This window comes from Coregonus lavaretus (genome assembly GCF_964263955.1).
Source record: "Coregonus lavaretus genome assembly, chromosome: 5".
Classification (NCBI taxonomy): domain Eukaryota; kingdom Metazoa; phylum Chordata; class Actinopteri; order Salmoniformes; family Salmonidae; genus Coregonus; species Coregonus lavaretus.
Genome location: NC_139992.1, coordinates 20,411,888 through 20,424,728, shown reverse-complemented (window position 1 = coordinate 20,424,728; position 12,841 = coordinate 20,411,888). Strand labels below are relative to the sequence as shown.

Sequence of the window (12,841 nt, the reverse complement as noted above, 5' to 3'; positions counted from 1 at the left end):
ACGGATGCTCTGCTCCCTCCAACCAATGTCTCCACTCCTCCAGGGCTAACTTCACCGCCAGTAATTCCCGATTACCCACGTCATAGTTCTGCTCGGCAGCATTCAATTTCCGGGAAAAGAAAGCACAGGGTCGTGATTTAGGCGGCTCACCTTGGCGTTGGGATAACACGGCTCCAACTCCAACCTCCGAAGCGTCCACTTCCACGATAAACGGTAAGGTAGGGTCCGGCTGACATAGAATAGGAGCGGTGGTAAAACGTTGCTTCAGCGTCTCAAACGCACGCACTGCCCCCTCCGTCCAGTTCAGACCGCGACCCTTGTAGCTGGTCATCGCCGACAGAGGCGCTGCGGTTGTGCTGAAATTACGCACGAACCGTCTATAGTAATTGGCAAACCCTAAGAACCTCTGGAGCTCCTTCACCGTCTTGGGTTGAGGCCAGTCTTGTACCGCTTGCACCTTAGATTCATCCAGTTTAACACCGTCGGGAGTGAGTATGGCCCCAAGGAAGGAAATCGTAGTGACGTGGAATTCGCTTTTTTCTGCCTTCACAAACAGAGAATGTTGTAGGAGCCGATCCAGAACCTGTCGTACATGGGACACATGTTCACTCAGCGAGTTAGAATATATGAGGATGTCATCAATGTATACTATGACAAATCGATCAATCATGTCTCTGAAAATGTCATTCATGAACGCCTGAAATACTGAGGGCGCGTTGGTAAGTCCATAGGGCATGACACAATATTCGTAGTGTCCTCGATGTGTGATGAAGGCGGTCTTCCATTCATCCCCCTCTCTAATACGCACCAGATTGTACGCACTCCTGAGGTCCAGTTTACTGTACATGGAGGCCTGTCCCACCTGTTCAAGGGCGGCTGGAATCAAAGGAAGGGGATAACGATTTTTTATGGTGATATCGTTCAACCCTCGATAGTCGATACAAGGACGCAGTCCGCCATCCTTTTTCTTCACAAAGAAAAAACTGGATGCGGCGGGAGACGTCGATGGGCGAATGGCCCCTTGCTGTAGCGCCTCATCAACATACTGACTCATCGCTTCTCGTTCAGGCTGTGACAACGGGTAGATTCTTCCACGAGGAGGTGTACCTCCGGATAGTAGATCAATCCCGCAGTCCCAGGCCCGATGAGGTGGTAACACGGTAGCCCTCTCCTTGGAGAACACCTGCGCGTAATCCTGGTATTCTGTAGGGACCACAGTAGACACCGCACCCTGCGCATCCTCCACAGTAGACGTTTTGCACGGTAAATTGAGGCACTCTGCCCTACATACCTCACTCCAAGCTGTGATATCGCCAGATTTCCAGGAGATGACCGGATCATGGAGGACGAGCCAGGGGTGGCCGAGAACTAGTGGCTCCCGTGGAGCGGAGATGACGAAAAAAAAGATGTTCTCCTGGTGTATGGCGCCCACTTGTAACTTGATCTCCCCGGTACGGTGCGTAATGAACCCAGTGCCCATGGGCTCACCGTCTAGCGCGTTGACTCGCAGGGGAGGTTGAATAGGAATAAGTTGAACTCCCAACTCCTCAGCAAGACCCATATCCAGAAAGCTGGCCGCCGCTCCGGAATCAATAAGTCCTTCCAACCTGCGCACTTTCTCTCCGACAGATAAGGTAACAGGTACATACATTTGTTTAGCTGTAATGTTCAAAACGGGAGTCTCACTCACCGGTTTGGCAGTTCCGAGGCGATATCCTGAGGTACGGTTAGGTCGTACCTGACATTGACGCACGAAATGACCCGACTGACCACAATACAGGCATAGTCCGTCTTGCCGACGTTGTTGTCTCACCGACCCTTGTAGAGGTGACCGCCCCAGTTGCATAGGTTCCTCCTCAGATTCTCTCCTCCGCTCTGTCGCTTGCATAGGACCAGTGATCGAGGGCTCCCGAACTGTGGATGCCTTGTGTTGCACTATAAGATTATCAATAGAGATGGCAATTTTGATAAACTCATGTAGCGTAGTGATATCTCCTCGACAAGCCAACTCAGTCTGTACGTCTTTGCGCAGCCCTCTACGGAAAACTGTGAGCAAAGCAGTCTCGCTCCATCCGCTACCGGCTGCTATAGTACGGAACTCTAAAGCGTAGTCGGCTACTGTGCGACGGCCCTGCTGAAGTTCGCATAGCTGATCTCCCACACTACGCCCAGATACTGGGTGGTCGAACACCTCTTGAAACAGTCTCTTGAACTGAACTTCCTCATTCAGCTCGGGGACCTCAGCTGCCCAAAGCGCAGTAGCCCAATCCAGTGCTCTTCCCGTTAGCAGAGAAATCATGAAATCCACCCTGCTACGGTCATCGGAAAACATGGAATGATTATACGACATATACAGGGACATCTGGAGTAGAAACCCCTGACATTTGCCAGGTTCCCCGTCGTACCCTGTCGGTATAGAAATCGGAGGTGCATGACGAGGACTGACCGTACTCGGGGTGGTGCCTTCCGCTGCACCAGCGTTGAGTAGCTGTAGGAGTTCATCCATGCATTTCTCCTGTATCTCCCATCGCCTCTGGAATTCCGCTGGATCCATGGTAAGGGCGAGGTATTCTGTAATGAATACTCGGACAGAGTGGTAAGATCCAATCGCAGAATAGCGATGCTTTATTAAAGTACAGACAAGGGAAAGGCTTAATCGTGGTCGGGCGGGCTGTGGTCAAAACCGGGCCAGGCATAGACAGGCAGGGGTACCAAAGGAGCGGGCTTAGTCGTAGTCGAGGTCACAGGCACAGGATCCGAGAACGGTAATCACTGGGGTAGACAAGTAGAGGATTAAGCAATACGGGGAGTCAAATAACAAGGCACTGGTCGGATACACGGGTAATCAAAACAACAAACTCTCTCTCTCTCAGTCCGAACAAAACGCTTAGCAAGTCACAATGGAACAATACCTCGCGCCGACTGAGCTTCTGAGCACACCTTAAATCCTATACTAATTACTGACAGGTGTGCTCAGAACTCAGGTGAACCAGATTGAGTCTGATGACTCCCCCTCTCAGTAGATCGGGGAAGTGTCAGACTCTGTCTAGATCCTGCCAAACCCCGATCCCTTACAACATGCTATTTTAATTCCTTCTCTGGTGTACTTTTTGTATTTGTTTAACCCAGATTATTTGTTGACTGTTCTATAATCTATTACAGGTTACTCAACAATCCCTTCTCTTCCCTGTATGTCTTTAACCCCAGGTTCTCTGCATACAGGGTAGTTTATTTTGGTAATGGCCTATTACCGTGAATCGTTACGGATCCACCCTGAGCAATCCCAGACTGCCCCAATTAATGAATAAAGACTACTGACCTTATCCTTGCAGCCGAGATTCAATGTAGGTTTGGATTCTGTCACCGTCTCTGTCATTAATCAGGTGTCCTCTGGCCTGTTTTAACCCTTAATGTCAAAGAGCAGGACTTTCTATTTACGAATGTATCATTCGCCCGTCGACGGTTTTCAGAGTTACCTGGATTGACAAAAGCAGGTATTGGAGTCCGGCCACGAAGGACCAAGCTGTTATGTGAATTATTAAACAAACTATTTCAGTGTCTCTGTGCGTCTCCCAAAAGGTTGTAAGTCTTTTGGGATTTAAGTAACGGACAGAGTCCCGATCTGCATAGTCAGAGATCTTTCTTCATTGAGAATTCTGCCATCACAATTTCAGAGTCCATCTTTTATACTCATACGTCATACAAAAAAATCCCTCCCCTCTGTAGGCGGGCTGTAGTTTTCCACTCTAAAACTGCTCTCCTGACCATCAGTTCACACACACACACACACACACACACACATACATACACACACACACACACACACATACATCCACACACACACACAGATACACACACACACACATGCATACACACATACATACACACACACACACTCACTCATACATACACACTTTCTTATCATAGCCTACTCCCTGCATTCCTCAGTTATTGCCGTTCTCACAATATTCTGCATCATGTTTTCATACTCATTAAAAAGCCTAACAGTTTCTCTACTCCCTAAATTCCTCAGTTATCAGTTGCCTGTAGGCAGTTCTCCTTGTCCTTTGTTGTCTGGCCTAACTCTTACTCACATTGCTAAATAGTGGCTCAATGCCATAGTCTTTACTGGTCCTACACAAACACATTTCTAACACATTATACACAGTTTCAGGGTGTAATAATTAGTCATTAATAATTAATCTATCAACGAGATCTTCAGTTTCTTCGCAATTTCTCACATAGAATAGCCTTCATTTCTCAGAACAAGAATAGACTGACGAGTTTCAGAAGAAAGTTATTTGTTTCTGGCCATTTTGAGCCTGTAGTCGAACCCACAATTGCTGATGCTCCAGATACTCAACTAATCTCAAGAAGGCCAGTTTTATTGCTTCTTTAATCAGCACAACAGCTTTCAGCTGTGCTAACATAATATCAAAGGGTTTTCTAATGATCAATTAGCCTTTTAAAATGATAAACTTGGCTTAGCAAACACAACGTGCCATTGGAACACCGGACTGATGGTTGCTGATAATGGGCCTCTGTAAGCCTATGTAGATATTCAATTAAAAATCAGCCGTTTCCAGCTACAATATCCATTTACAACATTAACAATGTCTACACGGTATTTCTGATCAATTTGACATTATTTTAATGGACAAAAAAATTACTTTCCTTTCGAAAACAAGGACATTTCTAAGTGACCCCAAACTTTTGAACGGTAGTGTACATATGTGTGTGTGTGTGTATGTACAGTGGGGAGAACAAGTATTTGATACACTGCCGAATTTGCAGGTTTTCCTACTTACAAAGCATGTAGAGGTCTGTAATTTTTATCATAGGTACACTTCAATTGTGAGAGGAATCTAAAACAAAAATCCAGAAAATCACATTGTATGATTTTTAAGTAATTCATTGGCATTTTATTGCATGACATAAGTATTTGATACATGAAAAAAGCATAACTTAATATTTGGTACAGAAACCTCTGTTTGCAATTACAGAGATCATACTTTTCCTGTAGGTCTTGACCAGGTTTGCACACACTGCAGCAGGGATTTTGGCCCACTCCTCCATACAGACCTTCTCCAGATCATTCAGGTTTCGGGGCTGTCGCTGGGCAATACGGACTTTCAGCTCCCTCCAAAGATTTTCTATTGGGTTCAGGTCTGGAGACTGGCTAGGCCACTCCAGGACCTTGAGATGCTTCTTACGGAGCCACTCCTTAGTTGCCCTGGCTGTGTGTTTCTGGTTGTTGTCATGCTGAAAGACCCAGCCACGACCCATCTTCAATGCTCTTACTGAGGGAAGGAGGTTGTTGGCCAAGATCTCGCGATACATGGCCCCATCCATCCTCCCCTCAATACGGTGCAGTCGTCCTGTCCCCTTTTCAGAAAAGCATCCCCATAAGAATGATGTTTCCACCTCCATGCTTCAGGTTGGGATGGTGTTCTTGGGGTTGTACTCATCCTTCTTCTTCCTCCAAACACGGCGAGTGGAGGTTAGACCAAAAAGCTCAATTTTTGTCTCATCAGACCACATGACCTTCTCCCATTCCTGCTCTGGATCGTCCAGATGGTCATTGGGAAACTTCAGATGGGCCTGGACATGCGCTGGCTTGAGCAGAGGGACCTTGCGTGCGCTGCAGGATTTTAATCCATGACGGCGTAGTGTGTTACTAATGGTTTTCTTTGAGACTGTGGTCCCAGCTCTCTTCAGGTCATTGACCAGGTCCTGCCGTGTAGTTCTGGGCTGATCCCTCACCTTCCTCATGATCATTGATGCCCCACAAGGTGAGATCTTGCATGGAGCCCCAGACAGAGGGTGATTGACCGTCATCTTGAACTTCTTCCATTTTCTAATAATTGCGCCAACAGTTGTTGCCTTCTCACCAAGCTGCTTGCCTATTGTCCTGTAGCCCATCCCAGCCTTGTGCAGGTCTACAATTTCATCCCTGATGTCGTTACACAGCTCTCTGGTCTTGGCCATTGTGGAGAGGTTGGAGTCGGTTTGATTGAGTGTATGGACAGGTGTCTTTTATACAGGTAACGAGTTCAAACAGGTGCAGTTAATACAGGTAATGAGTGGAGAACAGGAGGGCTTCTTAAAGAAAAACTAACAGGTCTGTGAGAGCCTGAATTCTTACTGGTTGGTAGGTGATCAAATACGTATGGCATGCAATAAAATGCAAATTAATTACAAAAAAAATCATTCAATGTGATTTTCTGGATTTTTGTTTTAGATTCTGTCTCTCACAGTTGAAGTGTACCTATGATAAAAATTACAGACCTCTACATGCTTTGTAAGTAGGAAAACCTGCAGAATCGGTAGTGTATCAAATACTTGTTCTCCCCACTGTATGTGTATGTATATATATATATATATATATATATATATATATATATATATATATATATATATATATATACATATATACATATATATATATATATATACATATATACATATACACACACACATATCTATATATATATATATACAGTGGGGAAAAAAAGTATTTAGTCAGCCACCAATTATGCAAGTTCTCCCACTTAAAAAGATGAGAGAGGCCTGTAGTTTTCATCATAGGTAATCGTCAACTATGACAGACAAATTGAGAAAAAAATTCCTGAAAATCACATTGTAGGATTTTTAATGAATTTATTTGCAAATTATGGTGGAAAATAAGTATTTGGTCACCTACAAACAAGCAAGATTTCTGGCTCTCACAGACCTGTAACTTCTTCTTTAAGAGGCTCCTCTGTCCTCCACTCGTTACCTGTATTAATGGCACCTGTTTGAACTTGTTATCAGTATAAAAGACACCTGTCCACAACCTCAAACAGTCACACTCCAAACTCCACTATGGCCAAGACCAAAGAGCTGTCAAAGGACACCAGAAACAAAATTGTAGACCTGCACCAGGCTGGGAAGACTGAATATGCAATAGGTAAGCAGCTTGGTTTGAAGAAATCAACTGTGGGAGCAATTATTAGGAAGTGGAAGACATACAAGACCACTGATAATCTCCCTCGATCTGGGGCTCCACGCAAGATCTCACCCCGTGGGGTCAAAATGATCACAAGAATGGTGAGCAAAAATCCCAGAACCACACGGAGGGACCTAGTGAATGACCTGCAGAGAGCTGGGACCAAAGTAACAAAGCCTACCATCAGTAACACACTACGCCGCCAGGGACTCAAATCCTGCAGTGCCAGACGTGTCCCCCTGCTTAAGCCAGTACATGTCCAGGCCAGTCTGAAGTTTGCTAGAGTGCATTTGGATGATCAAGAAGAGGATTGGGAGAATGTCATATGGTCAAATGAAACCAAAATATAACTCTTTGGTAAAAACTCAACTTGTCGTATTTGGAGGACAAAGAATGCTGAGTTGCATCCAAAGAACACCATACCTACTGTGAAGCATGGGGGTGGAAACATCATGCTTTGGGGCTGTTTTTCTGCAAAGGGACCAGGACGACTGATCCGTGTAAAGGCAAGAATGAATGGGGCCATGTATCGTGAGATTTTGAGTGAAAACCTCCTTCCATCAGCAAGGGCATTGAAGATGAAACGTGGCTGGGTCTTTCAGCATGACAATGATCCCAAACACACCTCCCGGGCAACGAAGGAGTGGCTTTTCAAGGTCCTGGAGTGGCCTAGCCAGTCTCCAGATCTCAACCCCATAGAAAATCTTTGGAGGGAGTTGAAAGTCCGTGTTGCCCAGCGACAGCCCCAAAACATCACTGCTCTAGAGGAGATCTGCATGGAGGAATGGGCCAAAATACCAGCAACAGTGTGTGAAAACCTTGTGAAGACTTACAGAAAACGGTTGACCTGTGTCATTGCCAACAAAGGGTATATAACAAAGTATTGAGAAACTTTTGTTATTGACCAAATACTTATTTTCCACCATAATTTGCAAATAAATTCATTAAAAATCCTACAATGTTATTTTCTGGATTTTTTTTCTCATTTTGTCTGTCATAGTTGACGTGTACCTATGATGAAAATTACAGGCCTCTCTCATCTTTTTAAGTGGGAGAACTTGCACAATTGGTGGCTGACTAAATACTTTTTTCCCCACTGTATATGTGTGTGTGTGTATACAGTGCATTCGGAAAGTATTCAGAACCCTTCCCTTTTTCCACAGTTTATGTTACAGCCTTTTTCTAAAATGGATTAAATATATTTTTTTCCTCATCAATCTACACACAATGCCCCCCAATGACAAAGCGAAAACAGGTTTAGACATTTTTGCTAATGTATAAAAAATAAAAAACAGATCTTATATAACATACGTAGTCAGACCCTTTGCTATGATACTCGAAATTGAGCTCAGGTGCATCCTGTTTCCATTGATCATCCTTGAGATGTTTCTACAACTTGATATGAGTCCACCTGTGGAAATTAAATTGATTGGACTTGATTTGGAAAGGCACACACATGTCTATATAAGGTCCCACAGTTGACAGTGCATGTCAGAGCAAAAACCAAGCCATGAGGTCAAAGGAATTGTCTGTGGAGCTCAGCATTGAAGGTCCCCAAGAACACAATGGCCTCCATCATGCTAAATATGGAAGAAGTTTGGAACCACCAAGACTCTTCCTAGAGCTGGCGGCCCAGCCAAACTAAGCAATCGGGGGAGAAGGGCCTTGATCAGGGAGGTGACCAAGAACCCGATGGTCACTCTGACAGAGCTCCTGAGTTCCTCTGTGGAGATGGAAGAACCTTCCAGAAGGACAACCATCTCTGCAGCACTCCACCTATCAGGTCTTTATGGTAGAGTGGCCAGACGGAAGCCACTCCTCAGTAAAAGGCACAAGACAGCCCGCTTGGAGTTTGCCAAAAGGCACCTAAAGGACTCTCAGACCATGAGATACAAGATTCTCTGGTCTGATGAAACCAAGATTGAACTCTTTGGCCTGAATGTCAAGCGTCACGTCTGGAGGAAACCTGGCACCATCCCTACTGTGAAGGTTCATCTTCCAACAGGACAACGACCCTAAGCACCCAGCCAAGACAACGCAGGAGTGGCTTCGGGACAAGTCTCTTAATGTCCTTGAAATGCACAGCCAGAGCCCGGATTTGAACCCAATCGAACATCTCTGGAGAGACCTGAAAATAGCTGTGCATCGACGCTCCCCATCCAACCTGACAGAGATTGACAGGATCTGCAGAGAAGAATGGGAGAAACTCCCCAAATACAGGTGTGCCAAGCTTGTAGCGTCATACCCAAGAAGACTCGAGGCTGTAATCGCTGCCAAAAGCTTCAACAAAGTACTGAGTAAAGGGTCTGAATACTTATGTAAATGTTATTTCAGTTTAGTTTTTTATATATTTGCAAAAAAATCTAAAAACCTGTTTTTGCTTTGTAATTAAGGGGTATTGTGTGTAGAGTGATGAGGGAAAAAAAACAATTAAATCCATTTTAGAATAAGGCTAACGTAACAAAATGTGGAAAAAGTCAAAGGGTCTGAATACTTTCCGAATGCACTGTATATAAGTCAGTCAGTGTCCAGTTTATTAGGTATGCCCATCAGGAACCGGGTTGGACCCCCAATTTTATCCAGAACAGCCTGAATTCTTCTGGGCATGGATTCTACAAAGTGTCGCGTTCAAACTTTGCACAATTGGTATCAAGGGACCCCAACGTCTGCCAGGAAAACATTCCCCTAACCATTACACCCCCCCCCCCCCCCCACCAGCCTAAACCGTTGACACCAGGCAGGATGGGACTTATGCTGCTTACGCCAAATCCTGACTATGCCATCAGCATGACGCAACAGGAACCGGAATTCGTCGGACCAGGCAATTTTTTTCCACTTCTCAATTGTCCAGTGGAGTCGCTTATTTTTGGTTTTAGCTGATAGGAGTAGAATCCAGTGCGGTCATCTGATGCAATAGCCAATCCGTGACAAGGACCAACGAGTTGTTAGTTCCGAAATGCCATTCTGCACACCACTATTTTACTGCGCCGTTATTTGCCTGTTTATGGCCTGCCTGTTAGCTTGCTCGTTTCTTGCCATTCTCCTTCGACCTCTCTCATCAACAAGCTTTTTTCGCCCACAGGACTGCCACAGACTGCATGTTTTTTGTTTGTCGCACCATTCTCGGCAAACCCTAGACACTGTCGTACGTGAAATGCCCAGGAAGCCGGACGTTTCTGAGATACTGGAACCGGCGCGCCTTGCACAGACGATCATACCACGCTAAAAGTTGCTTAGGTCACTCGTTTTGCCCATTCTAATGTTCAATTGAACAGTAACTGAATGCCTCGATGTCTGCCTGCTTTATATAGCAAGTCACAGCAAACGTGACGCACTGTCTGTAGGAGCAAACTATTTTCGTGAACCTAATAAACCTGCCACTGAGTGTATATATGCAGATTCCGCTTGCTCACTCACTCACACACTCTCTCCCTCTCTCTCCCTCTCTCTCCTGCAGTGCTGGGGAACCTGGCAGAGACATATGTGTCTGCCATCCGGAGCGGGCAGATCCCCTGCCTGGACAATGCTGTGGTGGCGCTGGCCCAGATAGAGAACTCTTGCGCCATCGAGAGGGCCAGGGCCCACTACCAGAGGGGCATGGCTGACTGGGTGGCCTACCCCACAGAGACCCAAGAGGAGCTGTCTGAAGTACATGCTGTCATGGAGAAGGAGGCTGTGGCCATATTCATCAACAGCTCCTTTAAAGACGAGGACCAGAAGTACCAGTTGGAGATCATGGTATGGGAGTGTAGATTCTATATTCAATGAGTCAATATTAAATTCAATGATACATGTATTTAACAAGATTAGGTTAATTTGTATTTTGGGTGAACTATCACTTTATGGTACCATTTTATTACCTCAACTCAACCAAGACATTCTGGTTCGTTCTGGTACATTCTGAACCAACCTCTTTTTGTAGAAAGTGCTTCAGGAGGAGTACGAGAAGATCTGTGAGAGGAACTACAAGGAGTCCCAGAAGGCATGTGAGTCCAAAATCGAATGCATCTTTGCCCCCCTGGAGGAGCAAATAAGGGTTGGCTCCTACATGATCCCTGGAGGATACAAAGTGTACTGCAACGACCTGAAACTGGCCACCAGCGAATACAGATCTGAGGGAGGCAGGGGAGTGAAGGTATGTTGGAGGTGGTGCTTCAGCTATTTTAGGACAGTATGCAATTATCATGTTTTGTGGATGCTGTTTAAAGGAGTTATGAATGGACTGATGTGATGTTGAAAGTTAAACATCGTATGTGGTTGTTCAAGGCTAAAGATGTACTGAAGGAGTACTTGGAAAGGAAGGCAAGCATTGGTCAGGCCATCCTGTCAGCAGACCAGTCCCTCACTGAAGCTGAGCAGAGAGCAGAAGGTGATATAATAAATATGTAACTAACATCTGCCAAATCAGTGTGCTACAAGGACAATACACATGTCCTGACGACAACATTCTAATGACCACCACATGAAGGCTTACCTCTCACTCTCTTTCCCTCAGTCTCTCTCTGTCACACATACTCTCTTCCTCTTTAGCCGAGGAAGCAAGAAGGGAGGCATCTGAGCGGGAGAATCGCGCCATGGAGGAGCAGCTGGTAGTCTAGGAGAGGTTGAGAGCGGACCAGCTGAGGACATATGAGGAAAATGTGAACCAGTTGATGGACAGGATGGAGAGAGACAGCAGAAATGCCGTCGCAGAGCACGATAGAGTTCTGCAGGCCAGACTCAAGGTAGGAACCAAAAACACAAACATTGAGAAGTACACTTTAAAACTACAGTAACTGTAGTAATACGATGTGTGTCTGATGTGTACACTGCATTTGTCAGGTATACACTATGTCTGATGTACTGTATGTTACAAACTGTATTTGTCATTTCAGGAGCAGAGTGACCTCCTCCAGCAAGGATTTGATGACAAAGCAAGCCAAATGCAAAGAGAGATAGATGCCCTTAAGGATGCGAAGGCACAAGAGGAAGAGAATAGGCCGTCATTCATTAGCAAGGCTCTGGATACTGTTGGGACTGCAGCTACAATGTTCCTACCAGGAATATTCCCCAAACTTGAAGGAATGGCTGTGAAATTCTTTTCAAAGTTGTTCTGATGAAAGTTCTCGAGGAAAATAAGCTACAAAATTATTATTATTCCCATATACAATAAGTTTCATAAATTATTGATTCAATCAGTATTTATTAAAGTTAATGACGGACTTACTTTAGATTAAGCACTCAATTAAGGTTTTATTTGTTTTATTTTGTTAGTTTAGGCTACAATACAAAGAAAATTAAGTAAAGCTTTTTGAAGACGCTTCTGCTGTTTTCTTTTTACTAATACCTATTTTTAACATTGAAAGATTGATCAGTGCCTAAATGATCTACTTGAAGTTTAGTTTGATGAGGTGCCTTTGTTATTGCACCAGACATGCTTCCCTAGTTATAGTTATGCTTCCCTAGTTATAGTTATGCATCCCTAGTTATAGTTATGCATCCCTAGTTATAAATGATGTGGATAAAAGGCAACATTGTGCTGCCCTCTTCATTGACCTGTCAAAGGCTTTCGATACTGTTGATCACTCACTGCTAATTCAGAGGCTTTCCTCAATTGGCCTGCATGTAACTGGTTTAAAAATTACTTGACAGATAGAACTCAACATATATCTACTGATGGTGTTAAATCAGGTTTCCTGGATATTACGAAAGGTGTCTCGCAGGGGTCCTGTACTCTTTACATGAACAATATCGACTTGTCTGTTAATTAAATTGTAACCTGCACTTGTATGCCGATGATACTGTTGTTTATGCTATTGCCCCCACGGTTGACCAGGCTCTATCTGAACTACAGTCTGCCTTCATTGTATTACA

At 44.7% G+C, this 12,841-nt stretch overlaps 1 pseudogene across 1 annotated transcript in view; it reads left to right on the top strand.

The window, feature by feature from the left end:
• The window catches only part of LOC311129592 (guanylate-binding protein 3-like), a 29,100-nt pseudogene extending 17,016 nt beyond the window's left edge, over window positions 1-12,084 (top strand). Inside the window, exons 6-10 of the transcript in view lie at window positions 10,446-10,726; window positions 10,911-11,123; window positions 11,255-11,357; window positions 11,519-11,712; window positions 11,863-12,084. The product of the transcript in view is annotated as a guanylate-binding protein 3-like (transcript). The remainder of the gene's footprint in view (window positions 1-10,445; window positions 10,727-10,910; window positions 11,124-11,254; window positions 11,358-11,518; window positions 11,713-11,862) is intronic.
• The last annotated feature ends 757 nt before the right edge of the window (window positions 12,085-12,841 follow it).